The sequence below is a fragment of the Rhinolophus ferrumequinum genome, chromosome 3 (assembly GCF_004115265.2).
Source record: "Rhinolophus ferrumequinum isolate MPI-CBG mRhiFer1 chromosome 3, mRhiFer1_v1.p, whole genome shotgun sequence".
Taxonomy (NCBI): Eukaryota; Metazoa; Chordata; class Mammalia; order Chiroptera; family Rhinolophidae; genus Rhinolophus; species Rhinolophus ferrumequinum.
Genome location: NC_046286.1, coordinates 75842636 through 75858099, shown reverse-complemented (window position 1 = coordinate 75858099; position 15464 = coordinate 75842636).

The window sequence follows — 15464 nt, the reverse complement described above, 5'->3', positions numbered from 1 at the left end:
GGGTTTGTCAATTTTATTAATCTTTTCAAAGAACCAGCTCTTTGTAGCATTATTTTTTTCTGTTGTCTTTTAGTTCTCTATTTCATTTAATTCTGCCCTGATTTTTATTATTTCCTTTCTTATGCTGACTTTGGGTTTCATTTGTTCTTCTTTTTCTAGTTCTTTAAGGTGTAACATGAGGTTGGTTATCTGGGATTTTTCTTCTTTCTTGAGATAGGCCTGTAATAAATATCCCTCTTATTTCTGCTTTCTCTGCATCCCAATAATTTTGTAGGATGTATTTTTATTCTCATTTGTTTCTATATATCTTTTGATCTCTCCTCTTATTTCTTCTTTGACCCAGTCATTCTTTAAAAGCATGGTGTTTAATCTCTACATATTTGTGGTTTTTCCTGCTTTCATTTTGCAATTGATAACCAATTTCAAAGCCTTATGATCAGAGAATATGCTTGGTATGATTTCAATCTTCTTAAATTTGCTGAGGCTGGTTTTATGTCCCAACATATGGTCTATCCTTGAGAATGTTCCATACACATTAGAAAAGAATGTATAATCTGGTGTTCTGGAATAAAGGCGATGTAAGTGTCTATTATGTCCATTTGCTGTAATGTGTCACTTAAGACCAATATTTCCTTTCTGGTTTTCTGTTTAGATAATCTATGCATAGTTGCCAATGGAGTATATAGGTCCCCTACTACAATTGTGTTTTTGTCAGTTTTTCCCTTTAGTTCTGTTAGTAGTTGCTTTATATATTTTGGTACTGCTTGATTGGGTGCATATATACTGATAAGTATTATGTCTTTTGGATGTATTGTCACCTTTATCATGTAAAATGTTCATTGTTTTCTCGTGTTACCTTTTTTATCTTTAAATTTATTTTTTCAGATATAAGTATAGCTATACCCACTTTTCTCTGGATACCATTTTCTTGGAGTTTCATTTTTCACCTTTTCACTTTGAGTCTGTATTCTTCCTTGCAGCTGCGCTATGTCTCCTGAAGGCAGCATATGGTTGGATTTTGTATTTTCATCCAATCTGCTACTCAGTGCCTCTTCATTGCTGAGTTCAGTCCATTGACACTGAGGGTGATTATTGATGTATGAGGATTTCTTACAGCCATTTTATCTTTTGTTTTCTGGTAACTCTGCGTTCCATTATTTCCTTGCCCTTGTGTTTCTGTCTGTTATTTCAGTTTGGTGGTATTTTATTATTTTATGATGTTTTTTCATCTGTTCCCTTTTTTTTTTTTTAAGTTATGTTTCTCAGTTCTGGATTTTTTGTATATGGTTACCATTAAGCTTGTACAAAAGAAAGTTTCATACATACAGTAGATTTTTTTTCTTATGACTGCATCTTATCTCCATTCCCCTTTGTAAATTCAGAACTTTAACCTCTCTCCTTCTATGTTTTTGTTGTCACAAATTATCCGGATTTATACTGTGAAATAATTTCTGAGTGGCAGCATCTATTGTCTTTTTCTCTCTTTTTTAATGTTTTTACCTCCTTCAACTTTTATGTTATATTTAAGTGTATAATACCCTATTCTGAATAAGGGCTGGAATTTCCTGCTTCTGTTTTTCTGTTAGTCATCTTCTCATAGTTTTTAATCCTTTTGTCTTTTTGGCTCAGGTAGAATAACCCCCTTCAATATCTCCTGTAATGCAGGTCTTGTGGTGCAAAATTCTCTCCATTTTTGTATATATGGAAAAGTCGATATTTCTCTTTCATATCTAAAGGATAACTTTGCTGGATACATTATGCGTTATGCTTGGCTGGTAATTTCTCTCTTTCAATAGCGTGAATATTTGATTCTACTCCTTCCAAGCTTGTAGAGTTAATGCTGGAAAATCCTATGATAATCTAATTGAATTTACTTTATAGGTTACCATCTTCTATTCCCTGACTGCCCTGAGAATTTTTTGTCATTAATTTTTTGACAGTTTTAATATAATATGCCTTAGAGAAGGTCTTTTTTGATTGAGACAATTAGGTGTTCTCTTTGCTTCTTGGATTCATGTGTCAGGTTTGGGAAGTTCTCGTTAACTATTGTTTGACTAGGCTGTCTTTTCCCTTCTCCCTCTCTTTTCCTTCTGGTATACCCATTATTCTTACATTGCTCTTTCTGGAGGAGCCAGATAGTTCACATAGAGTTTTTTCTTTCTTTTTTTAATGCTCTAGTCTCTCCTTTCATCTGTATCATTTCTATATTTGTATCTTGATATCACTATTTCTTTCCCCCATCTGGTCAGTTCTATTTCCTAAACTCACTAGTTCATTCTTCATCTCTTTTACTGAGTTCTTCAGCTCCAGAATTTGTATTTGTTAGTTTTTTTAAAGTTTCAATCTCTTTGGTAAAGTACTCATTTTGTTCATTAATTTTATTTCTGAGTTCATCAAACTGCGTATCTGAGTTTTCTTGCATCTTGTTGAGTTTTTTCAGAACTTCAATCTTGAATTCTCTGTCATTTAGTTCACATATATCCATGTCTCTAAGCTTATTTTTTAGAGGTTTTCATTTTCTTTCTGAACTGCCTCGTTACCTTGGTTGTTAATGGTATTTGATAGATTATTTCTCTGCCAAGGTATTTATGGGAAAGAGCTCGTTTGTTGTTGTTACTGTTGTTGTTTTTGGTTTTAAGAGTGATACCCCTTTAGCAGGTTTTGTTGTTGTTATTTTCCAGTAGGTGGCATGGAGTACCAGTGTTTTATTTTTGTCTTGCACTGCTCTGGCTTCTCTGATCACTTCAGAGGTTTCCATGTGTGACTCTCTCAAATGTGTTTGTGTGTTGAACAGGGAATCCTTTGTTGAATTATAGCTTTTCAACTTGTAACTTCAAGAGGAGAGATCAGGGGGACCTGTCACACCGCCATTCTTCTGACTGTTCACACTATTCTTGATAAGCGTTTTACAAAAAAATATGACACTGTCATTCTCAATGCTTTAAATTATAGTGTACTAGATAATTATTTACTGTTTGTTTTCATTTACTTATACATGTATAGCTGATGGTAAAAAAAATTTTAATGTTTAGACAACAATTTTAAAGGTCATGGGACAATTTTAATTAAATTCCCACTGACTGTTAAGATCACTTTGCACAGTTTTAACTTGTATAGTCATTTCATGGTCCATTACTACTATGTAAAGCAAGGATTGAGAGTCTAAAATATAGAAGTATATAGTTGAACTTTTTGGCAATAAATATGTTACAGTTTTTAAAATAACTAATGGACAATGTTACAGCTATATTAAACAGTAAATGTTACCAAAATTGAAAATGAATAATCAGTGACCACTTGCAAATGGTGTTAGGGAAAGAGAACATGTACCATTAGACCAGTTAATGTGCAAGCTTCTCCTCATCACACCAGACTCTCCTGCATCCTAGTGGTGGTGCATATTCTCTGTTATTCTAAAGTTATGGAGAGTCTTCACCCTTGATGTATTATTACTTTCTAAATATTCCTCCAATCCATCTACCTCTTTACATCTCTTTCTTGCTTTTACTCAGACTCCTCTTTCTAACTGTCATGTTCTTTCATCCCACCTTGGTCAAACTATAGAGTTCAAACATCTCCTCTGTGAATTCTGCAAGATTCATTCAAGCAGACACCATCACCATTCCCACCTCCTTTACCACTATAGCGTATACAGTACAATAATATATCTTCATTGTTGTGAACACTTCTTTGCATATATGTTCACTGAGTTTCTGGTATTCAGGCTGTTTGTGTCATTTGTGTTTTTGTCAACAGTGATACATTGTAGGTACATATTATAATCCATGATTTTTAAATGAGTAAATCCCTAATGTTATATAAATTTAATTTACTATGCCACCTTTAACTTAGATTTGTATCTTAAACTTTCTCTAGTCACATGATGCCTAACATAATAGTTGAATGAATGTGTGACATGAAAGACTGTACACTGATAAATAGAAGCCAGACTTGACCGTGCGTCTTTCAAGACAACGTGGCACCCTGGAGCCATTTGTTTTTTTTTCAGGGCTTGCAAAACAAGCCCAAGGGCTTGAGAAAAATTTAAAAATGCTAATATCATATTTAAAACTTCTTGTCCCGAGTATAAATTTAGTGTATATATATGATGATTTGATAAGCACTGAGAGCATAGATTTTGGAGTCTGACTGTGCTGAATTCATATCCATCTTTGTCACTTACTGGTTGTGTGATCACAGGAGTGAGACTCTATTTCTTTACTTGTAAAATGGGCTGGGGAGGGGTATGCAGGAAATGACATCTGTCTCCAGAATTGTCATGGAGATGAAGTATGACAACAGATGCAGATAAAGCACCATCATGTGTCTGGCACTTGAAATGTACATTATAAACATTAGTCTCTGTCCTCCATTTCCCTTTCTGTTTTCAGACTGTAATCTTGTTTGAATTTCCAGTATCAGTGCCATATATCATATTATCAATATTTAAAATAAATCCTCTTTTAGAGCATTTGAATTATGTTAGTAGGAATCATCCATTTCCTGACAGTTTTTAATTTATATTCAACTCTTGGATTATTTATTTGTAGGCTGGCCATGAAAACATAAAAACTCCAGGCAAACTTTCTTTTTTCTCTAAGTAATTATTAGCCATTGTTATTTTGTAATATATGTGTGAGCCCTCACTGCCAAATCATGTATACGCAGATTGAAACCTACTGTTTTTATTGCCTGATTTCAAACAGTTGAGTAAAATAAAGAATGGTTCAAAATATGTGCCAGTTCTATCAGTTAAATTAATGAACAATTATCTATAGCAGGACTCTGAAAATATTAATTAAACTTTTAGGGTTAAATTTGGTAAAATTAAGTCCTCTCCCCCTTTCTGTATATAACAAAGTTATAACCCTTCTTGTGACAAGTAAAGTAGCTGAGCACTCTTTACTATTCAATGTATTAAATTCTATTGCTCATAAAGCACACAAACTGTTGTAAATAACAGTGCATGTATTTTATGTTTATGTTGCATATACCTTAAACTAATGCTTAGATTTCAATTCATATTGTTGTCTTATTTTATTTAATCATTTTATTTTGTTTTTATTTTTCCTTACTTAATTCAAAATACCTGCCAACATTTTTGGCATGTGACTGAATTCTAAGCAACACTAGAAATAAAGAAAGGTGTTGATCATGGGAATGACCACTAGATGTTGCTAGTTGTCCAGTTTATAAATCTAAGCTTCTGTATTTCTCAAAAGCTTTCTTCTCCCTTTTCTTCACCAATGATTTTCAAACACCGTATCTAATCCAATGCTAATTTTCAGTAAAATTGGAGCTTATAAAAAGGCAAAATTTTCAACATCCAAGTTTTTTTTTTTTAATGTTTTTAACTCTCCGCTCAATCTCTTTACATCGTAAACGTAAGAGGTGTTTGAGCTGTTCAAATCTGGAATACAGTTCCACTATTTTAAAAGTTATTCTTAATGTAATGTTTTAATGCATAGTCTGTCGCCTTTCATACCCATAATAATTTGGGTATTTTTCTGTTAGGACAACAAATAATTCAATTATGTTGTAACTTGGTTCAACAAGGCACATTTATTCTAGAACTAGGCTAACTGAGTAACTGTCAAAGTTCTAATTATACACTGCTTCTGTTTTTTCCTTTGCTATATAACCTAGGAGTTGGCGAAGGGCTGGAACAGAGCACTAGGATTTGGGGAAAGAATTTTTGGTTATGGCTGAAAGCTTCAGAACTGGACAGGTCAAACTCAGGTAAGGCAGTTTTATGTATTGCTTCCATTAGTCAGGCAGGTGTTTGTGTTTAATTCTTTTTCTATTCAAGAGCATTGGAGGAAGCAAAACTGAACCCCAGGAAAGGAATAGAAAGGCTTTATATTACCTCCAGGTCAATCACAGGGCATGTTAGCAGGGTACTGCTGCCTAAAGACCGCATGGAGAGGCCAGGCCAATGTGGGAGAGCCAGAAAGGTGCCCAGTAACTGCTGCTGCAGAAACATTGGATGATGTTTCTAGAGGAAGTCACACTTTCATTGTTAATTATGCATTGCAATGATGTATACCTATGATTGGATTTCTAATTTGTCACCTATCTGTGACATACAATGTAAAAATGTATCAAAGAATCTATAGAACCTGTAGAATTAGGTACTATCTGGAAAAAAATTAAATCAAACAATACTGTCCTGTAAGTTAGCAAAGTCACTATGAAGATGCCTTTATCACCAGTACTAAAAATCCACTGTGATAGGTCCTGTAAAGGAAGGTTTCTCATCAAGATTGTAGGAATGAGGTCTGGAGTCCACAAAGACAGCTCAGCTATTTTGAAAAAGTCTGCTTCATAACATTCAAATCTAAAAATGAAGTGTAAATAAATGCAAACAATTTTCTCTGAGTCTCACTTTCCCTAATTTTCTAAGATGATCAGATATTATCTGTCATTGAAATAAGTGCATGAGTTCATGCAGTAGAATACATATTTTCAGAGATGTTGGTGATTTTAGTCTTTATTCTTTGGGAAGGTAAAGGCATATTATTAGAACTTTAAATTTCTAAAGGATTATCACATCAAATGTTTAGTTTTTACTTATTTCTCCTCCTGTAATATTCACTTTAATCGAATACCAATAAAACCATGTAAAAATAATACTGGAAACATAGAATTAAAAAGCGAAAGTGCTGAGCAAAATTTCTGCTAGAATCTGGCAATTTTTTAAGTAGAGCTGCTTTACTAAAATCAGGGAGCACTTCGAATGTGAAGCATCATTGAGAAAGAACTTGTATTCCTTCTTAAAAGTGTGATAGTTTTCTAGTGGCAGTCTGCCCAAAAGCTAGCTTTTCCCATCCAAAACACAAGATTTCTTCAATGGAGATGTTAGGTAAAAAAATAAATGTTAAGGTGAGTGCATAGTGTTACAACTGTATAATCCTTACACTAGTCCCAGTTGATGGTCTAACCTTGCATCAGAAGGTTTCCCTATAAAAATGTTTTGAATACCATTACCTCTGTCATGAACCCCCTCCCTACCTGGCTCCCTAGGTGAAGTCCTGTTTTTCAAGATTGAGGTATGTGTCATCTTTCAGGAAGCTTCCCTGTGTCCTCAGAGCTGAGTCAATCACTTCCTTTCCCTCCATTTGCCTCTAGCTCTGTAGAGACTCCATAATGATGTTTATTTCTCCTGTAGGAAAGAAAAATATCTTTGTCCTCTACTCTTTTTAATTTTTGAGTGGGACCCCGGTAACAAAATACAGATTAATAAAAATAAAAAAAAGCACACAAACGTATTGAAGTTTTATGTGATAAGAGAATTAAGGAAATGAGGACCCAAAGAAATGGTTAAATGTGAATGTTTTTATGCTAGGTTTGATGAAGAGTGGAAAGATATAATAGGACAAAAGGTATGATGCAAATGTAGTAAACTAGGGGAAACTTCTTAGCAAGGTTTTTGGTTTAGATTTCTCTCTGTGTCCCCTTGTCTTTGGAGATAAGTATGTTCCTTTCCTCTGGGTATAGGGAGGGTTGTATGACCTGCTTCAGGAGTAGGTCATACAACCTACACATGCCATTTCTTAAATGCCAATATTCAAATCTGGAATACAGTTAGCTATAGATTTCAGATAATATCAATTAAAATCTCAGCAGGATTTTTATACACATAGACAAATAGATTCTCAAATTTATATGGAATAGCAAGGAGAGGTTAAAGGAAGTGAAATAACTAAACAATTTCCTAAAAGAATAATATGTTTAGATGAATCACATTATTTAATTTTAATACTTAGTACAAAATTACAGTTACAAAGACAGTGCAATATTGGTGAACAGCAGACAGATGGATGGAACCCAATAGAGACTCCAGAAATAGACCCACTAATTTCAAAATACATCCAACAAAGCCAATTGATTACTTTTTAGTAAGATGCAATTGACATATAACATTATATTAGATTCAGGTGTACAACATGACTCAATATTTGTATATATTGTAAAAGGAACACCACAATAAGTTTAGTTAACAGGCATTAACACACATAATTAAAATTTTTTTTCTTGTGATAAGAACTTTTAAGATTTTTTCTCTTAGCAACTTTCAAATATACAACAGTATTGTTAACCATAGTCACCATCCTCTACATTATATCCCCAGGACTTATTTATTTTATAACTGGAAATTTGTACCTTTTGACCACCATAACCCATTTTGCCCACCATCCAGCCCCCACTTCTGGCAAACATCAATCTATTCTTCCTATATATGAGTTTGGCATTTTTTTTGGCATTTTTTTTTGAGTCCATATGGGATCATACAGTAATTGTCTTTCTTTGTCTAACTTATTTTATTTAGCCCTCAAAATCCATTCATGTTTGTTGCAGATTTCAAGATTTTCTTCTTATCTTATGGCTCAATAATATCCCATTGTGTGTGTGTGTGTGTGTGTGTGTGTGTGTGTGTGTGTGTGTGTATCACATTTTCTTTATGTATCCATCCATCAGTGGGCACATAGGTTGCTTCTATGTTTTGGTTATGATAAGTAATGCTGCAATGAACATAGAGGTGTATATATCTTTTCTAATTATTGTTTTTGTTTTTTTCAAATAAATACCCAGAAGTGGAATTGCCAGATCATATGGAAATTGTAGATTTAATTTTTTGAGGAAACTTCATATTGTTTTTCATAGTGTAAAGTCACTATGACAAAATAGCAAAATTAATACAATGGTTGATAGCCTTTTAAAAAAAATGTGTTGGGAAACTTGGACACCCATATGTTAACAATAGAAGTTTGAGATGATACCTTATGTAAACATTAGCTCAAATAGATCATAGATTTCAAAGTAAAACTATAAAACTTTCAGAAGAAAATATAAGATAAAAATCTTTGTAACCTGGAGTTAGGCAACAAGTTCTTATACTTGCCACCAAAAATCAAAATTTATGGAAGAAAATAATAATAAATTGGGTTTCATCAAAATTTAAAAGGTTCCCTGTACAAAAGACAGAATTAAGAAAATAAAAAGAAAGACAAGCTATAGACTAAGAAGAAATAAGGGCGACTCATGAGTCTAAAAATGTGCTTGTACCTATAATACAAAATGAACTCTCTAAGCTCAACATTTAGAAAACAAACAACTCAGTTAAAAATTGGCAAAGAGTTTGTGTAGATAGTTCTATCCAAAGAGGATATAAAGATGGCAGGTAAACACACAAAAAGGTGTTCAACATAATCTTCCATTAAGGAAACTAAACCTACAGTGAATACCATTGTATACCTCTTAGGATGACTAAAACAATACTAACAACATCAAGTATTGGTGGAGATGCAAAGGAACTAGAACTCTCATACATTGTAGTGGGAACACCAAATGATATAGTCATTGTTATGGGTTGAATTGTGTCCCCGCACCACCTCAAATAAATGCTTTGAAATCTTAACGCCTAGGATCTCCAAATATGGCCTTATTTGGAAATGAGGTCTTTACAAATGTAATTAGTTAACACAAGGTCATAGTGGAGTACAGTGGTCCCTTAATCCAACATGTCTTGTGTCATTATTAAAAGGGGAGCTTTGGACATGAACATGTCCAAAGAGAAAACAGCAGGTAAAAATGAGAGATGATGTGATGCAACTATAAGCCAGGAAACACAAAAGATTGCCAGCAAACCACCAGAAGCTATGAAAAAGGCATGAAACGCATTCTTCCTCATAGCCTGAGAAGGAACTAACCCTGTTGTCACCTTGATCTTGAACCTCTAGCCTTTGGAACTGTGACACAATTAATTTATGTTGTTTAAATCACCCAGTTTGTGGTATAGGCATATCTCATTTTATTGTCTTTCACTTTATTGTGTTTCACAAATATTGAGTTTTTTACAAATTGAAGGTTTGTGGTAACCCTGTATAGAGCAAGTCTGTTGGCACCATTTTTCCAACAGCATTTGCTCCCTTCATGTCTCTGTGTCAGCTCCTGGTGAAGATGCTATGAAAATTGTTGAAGTGACAACAAGAATTTAGAATATACATAAACTTAATTGATGAAGCAGCAGCAGGGTTTGAGAGGATTGACTCCATTTTTGAAAAAATTTCTACTGTGGATAAAATGCTATCAAATAGCGTCACATGCTACAGAGAAATTGTTTGTGAAAGGAAGTGTCTGTCAATGTAGCAAACTTTATTGTTGTATTATTTTTAAAAATTGCCACAATTTCTAATTTAAAGAAACCTTCAGCAACCACCACCCTGATCAGTCAGCAGCCATCAACATTGAGGCAAGACCCTCCATGAGCAAAAAGATTACAACTTACTGAACGCTCAGATGATGGTTAGCATTTTTATAGCAATAAATTATTTTTAAATTAAAGTATCTAAATTTTATACATAATGCTACTGTATGTTTGATAGACTACACTATAGTGTGAATATAAATTTTATATACACTAGACACCAAAAAATGTATGATTTACTTTATTGTGATACTCGCTTTATTGCAGCGGTCTGGAACAAAACCCACAGTCTCCAAGGTAGGCCCATACTTTCTTACAGCAGCCCTAGCAGACTAAAACAGCCACTCTGAAAATGTTTTAATAAAATTACACACACACCCCACGCCTGGGCATTCACCGTAGTGAAATGAAAACTTATGTTCATACCCATACCTAAGTGTTTATATTGGTTATAGCTATAACTGTCCAAACCTACAAAGAACCCAAATATTCTTCAATGGGAGAATGGATAAACAAACTGTGATACATCCATCCAGTGGAATACTACTCCGCAAAAAATAAATAAATACAAATATAAATAAATAAATAAAATACAAGCAAAACGGGGGGGGGAAAAGGAAACCTAGAACAATAAGAAAACCTCTTGAAAGAACTATTGAACACACAACTTGGTGAATCATAAAGGCTGAGTGAAAGAAGCCAGTATCAAAATATCACATTGTATCATACTGTCTATATGACGTTCTGAGAAAGATAAAACTATAGTGATGGATCCATTGTTTGCCTGAGATAGAGATAGCTGGAAGTGGTCATTATAAAGGAATGGCATGAAGGAGTTTGGGAGATGATGACAACATTTGTTTCCTGATTTATGGCAGCGTTTATATAAATGCTTGCATGTTTTAAAATTCATAGAACTGTGTACCAAAAGGAAAATAAGTCAATTTTACTATATTTTACCTAAAAAATAAAGCAAAATAAAGTAGTCTGAACTAGTATGTATGGTTTACAATAGCATTTAAAAAGAATATTTATTGAGTCCTCTTGGATTAAAAGAAAAATAGGATAGTGGTATGGACTTGGTTTAAAATTAAAAGAGGGTGTAATCACCAGACAGTGTTGGTTGAAAATTCATACAATTTGTGCTGGTAGACTTCATAGATTAAGTTATTTTTAAAAGTATATTTTTCAGTTGTTAGTATAAAATTTGTTCAAAAGTTTATTTTTTCTCTTGGTTAAATTTTTTAAAAGTATGCCTTTTTAATTTTTTTAAATGTAATGATATCAATCTTTTGTGTCAAAATGAAAGAACATAATTTAATTGATTAAAAATGTGGTAAAAATAAAACAGTAAAATATTTAGAAAATAACATGAATCTGCATAAAACTGAGATAGAAGAGACTTAAAATGAAGGATGATTATTCAGATTCATAAACTGAAAAATGAGCATGTTTGATTACATACAATGAGATCCACGGTAAAAGTCAACATATCAAAGTTCAAAAAGTAAAAAGAAAATTAAAAATTATTTGCCACATAGAAAATTATGTTGGAATAGAAAAATGCAAAGTTATATTACAGCTTCATTAGAAAATAAAAGGTTTCAAAAACAGTCAAATCACAGAAGATACGATGAAATTTGTCAATCAACATATGAAAATTATTCAACCTTTCTGGTAGGGAAATGCAAACTATAAATAAACAATCATTGTGTGTTCACCATCCAGAGTCAGTTCTCCTTCACATTGGGATTTATAGATGATGTAATACAGAATTGTACTCCTGAAATCTATGTAATTTTACTAACAATTGTTACCCCAATAAATTTTTTTAAAAAGCTATCTTTTATACATAAAAAAATAAACAATCATTGGGATGACATTGTTTCAGCCGTCAGATATGCCAAATTGGCAAATAGTACAAACAGTAAATTCATAGAAAATGAAATGCAAATTTTAAGTACAAATATGAAAACATATTCAAACATACCAAAGGAAAAATGCAAATTTAAGAAACCCAACAAACTACCACTAAGTCATCTACCAGGTGGATTAAAGTGAAAAGAAAAGAAATAACTAGCTTTTGAAAAAATTATAGTTATATTACTCTTATGTATTTTGCTATAGACTATGAATTACTGCAATATTGTTGGAAATTATTCTAGTGATATGTAGGTAATATTAAGAAACAGACATAACCTCTTTTACCTAGCAATTCTGAAGTGAAATTCATTCTAAAGCTGCTGTAGAGAAAGCTATATGAAAGAGAATATTGCACCACTGTTTGTGGTGCCAAAAAGTGGAAATAGCATTATTAAATGTTCATCAATGTCAGCACAAGTTGTAAAAATATTTTTAAAATATGTATTTTATGGCCTTTTTACCTGCAATACATGCATACACACACACATGTTTTTTTCATTTGAGATGTAGATCATTAATATCTTTATGGATTACCTAAAATTCAACCTAATCACCTCGCAAAGACCAAACATACTACTAACATTCAGACCGTAGAAGCATATATCCTCAGTAACTGATTTCTAATGTATTCCATTTTTGGTCAAAGAACTCTGCATGACTTTCAATCCTTTTCAGTTAACAAGATATGTTTTGGTTCAGCATATAGGTTATCTTGATCAATGTTCCATGCACACTTGAAAATATATGCATTGCTGATTGATTACTTCTTAGTTTGCATCAAACATTGAGGTTTTAAGGGATAAAAATCTCTGTATATGTAGGAATACGTTTGCAGTGTTTCAAAAGGGCCTCTGGAACACCTCAAAGGATTTGAAATTGCATGGGAAGCCTTGTAAAATAAGTGATGAAAACTTCTATGGTATACTGTATAGATAAACAATGGTTGTAAATTAATAGAATAGTGGTAGTTGGGGCTCTGAGAAACCCAAGACAGCTAGCCGCTGGATTCTTTCCTGCTCCCTGGCTCCTCATCTTTCATTTATTTCATCCCTTCACACATCACAGTGCATTTAATCTGGACTTAGATGAAAAACGTCATGAGCTGACATTATGGAAAGAAGACACACTTCACTATGGCCAAGGTTTGATAGAGTCACTTCAAGAAAATGCCAAGTTGGTCACCATTTTCCTTTCACAGAGAGCTCCCAGGAGACAGATTTTAAAGATCATTGACTGCCATCTGGAGATTTTGTTTATTGTAAAGGACATCAAATAAAAGACACTCTCAGACCGCATTGGAAGAGGTCTGATCAAGTGCCTAACTGCAAATAGACATCTACACCTGTCTATGGCCATCAAAGACTCTTCCAGGGTGAGAACTGCTGACATCAGAGGTAGACAGCTATCCCAAGACATTGACAAGGTCTGTATAACTATGTATTGATATTGAACTGATAATCCATTTTTTTAATTGTCTTTACCTGTCTGCTAATGATATTAGTCATAATGAAAGCTGTGCTTGTTCTTTGGGTTTTTCTATTTACACTTGTCATCTATAGGACCATAGGACATTTCATGAAATTCCTGTTTTTTATTTATATCTTCTTCCTTATTTCACTAGTTACCTTGGCTGCTCCTTCAACAGCTAGTTTAGCAATCGACTGCCAAGCAGGAAGACACAAGGCATGGGGTCATGCCTATGACTACCGAAGCCAGGCTGAGGGGTTAGGCCTTGGAATAGCCCAGGACTGAGAGTGGCCAGAATCCAGGTAGACGAGATGAACACAAGAATAAACAAGTCAATAAAGAGTTCAAATACAGAATACGCATGAGTACTGGAGTGAGTGGTTGGTTAAAATGAGTTAACATCAAGAACCAGAAGAAAGATACCAGGTTGGAAAGTAAAGAATTGTATTGGAGGTTGATTGGAAAGGGAGTCAGAAACACGAATCCTTGGAAGAACTGTGAGGACAGAACAAGACAATTAATTCAAAACCTCTTCTTCAATTTAGGCAGAGTTTCCACAAGTAACATATTGAGCATCATCTCCATAAATATCCAGTCTGAGGTAAATGTTTTCCTCAACCAAGCCTTATCATATATTTCCTATTTGAGGAGTAAATAAATATAGAACATGAATAATTTGGAACTGCATTAAATTAGGTAGATTCGTATCCAATTACCTGTATCCAGAGTGTGCCCTTGATGTAGAAAATTATATGACTATGATTAACCCTAAGCTCTTCTAATCTTGTGCATTTCTTAGAGCCAACAAATCAACATAATGATTTGGGGTATAAACTGGATAAATTATATAGGCTGAGCCATAGTCACTTTGCAAACTCCTGTTCTGAATAAAGAGTTGACAATTCCAGACACCTATCTTCTGCTACGTTATAGACCTTAACTTCTATGTGATGTTCTGTCTTTCCTAGCTGCAACTAAATCTGAGTTTTTGAGGATTTACCATATGAGGTAAGGTAGAGTTAGTATCTCGAGAGGAATAGAGATCTGACGTCTGTTATTCAATTGTGAAATACTGTGCATCCTACCCACAAACTATGGATTCAGTCAACAGATTTTATCAGGTAAAAGAATGAGATGATATTTTTATGAGTGGGATGAATGAAGACACTGAAGGTCTTCTTTTGGATTTATGATTTAAAAATAGACTAAACTTCACATTTGCATGCATAAAACTATGAGTATAGATCTCTCCCCATCTGAAATTGTCTTTATTGGTATGCGGAAATGATACTAAATGAATAATTAATAGCAAATTAGTATAATTTCATTTATAAAAAGTTTTTTCAATACAATTAATATAATAATTACCAAATTATGTTTGTCTATGACAATAAATTAGCATAAATATTTTTGTAAAGCAAATAAGTTAAATGACATCTTCAATTGTTAATATTTACTTTGAACATAAATCTATTTCTAGACCACTAGCCAAATGAGTATTTCACAATATTCCACTTCAGGAATTTATGAGCTTGGTGATTAAATGTATTTTAATTTTATTTTGAAATCTCCTATTCACATAGATAAAAGTATGATCTGCCCAGTGACCTGATTCGTGTAATACGTTTTAAGTGATTTCTTAAAGAGATGATCAATTTTTTTTTCTTTTACAAATAAAAATGTAGTGGGATAAAGTATGTGAAAATTACATGCTAACATAAATCCAGGTAAATATAGGAAATTTCATCTAATAGTGAGAATGACTACAGTGGGGTCTGCTAAGTATCAGACAGTCTTATGTAGGTATTGGCAAAGTAAACTTTCAACCGAAGTCCAGGATCCTGATCCAAGCCCTGTTGCTCTTCTA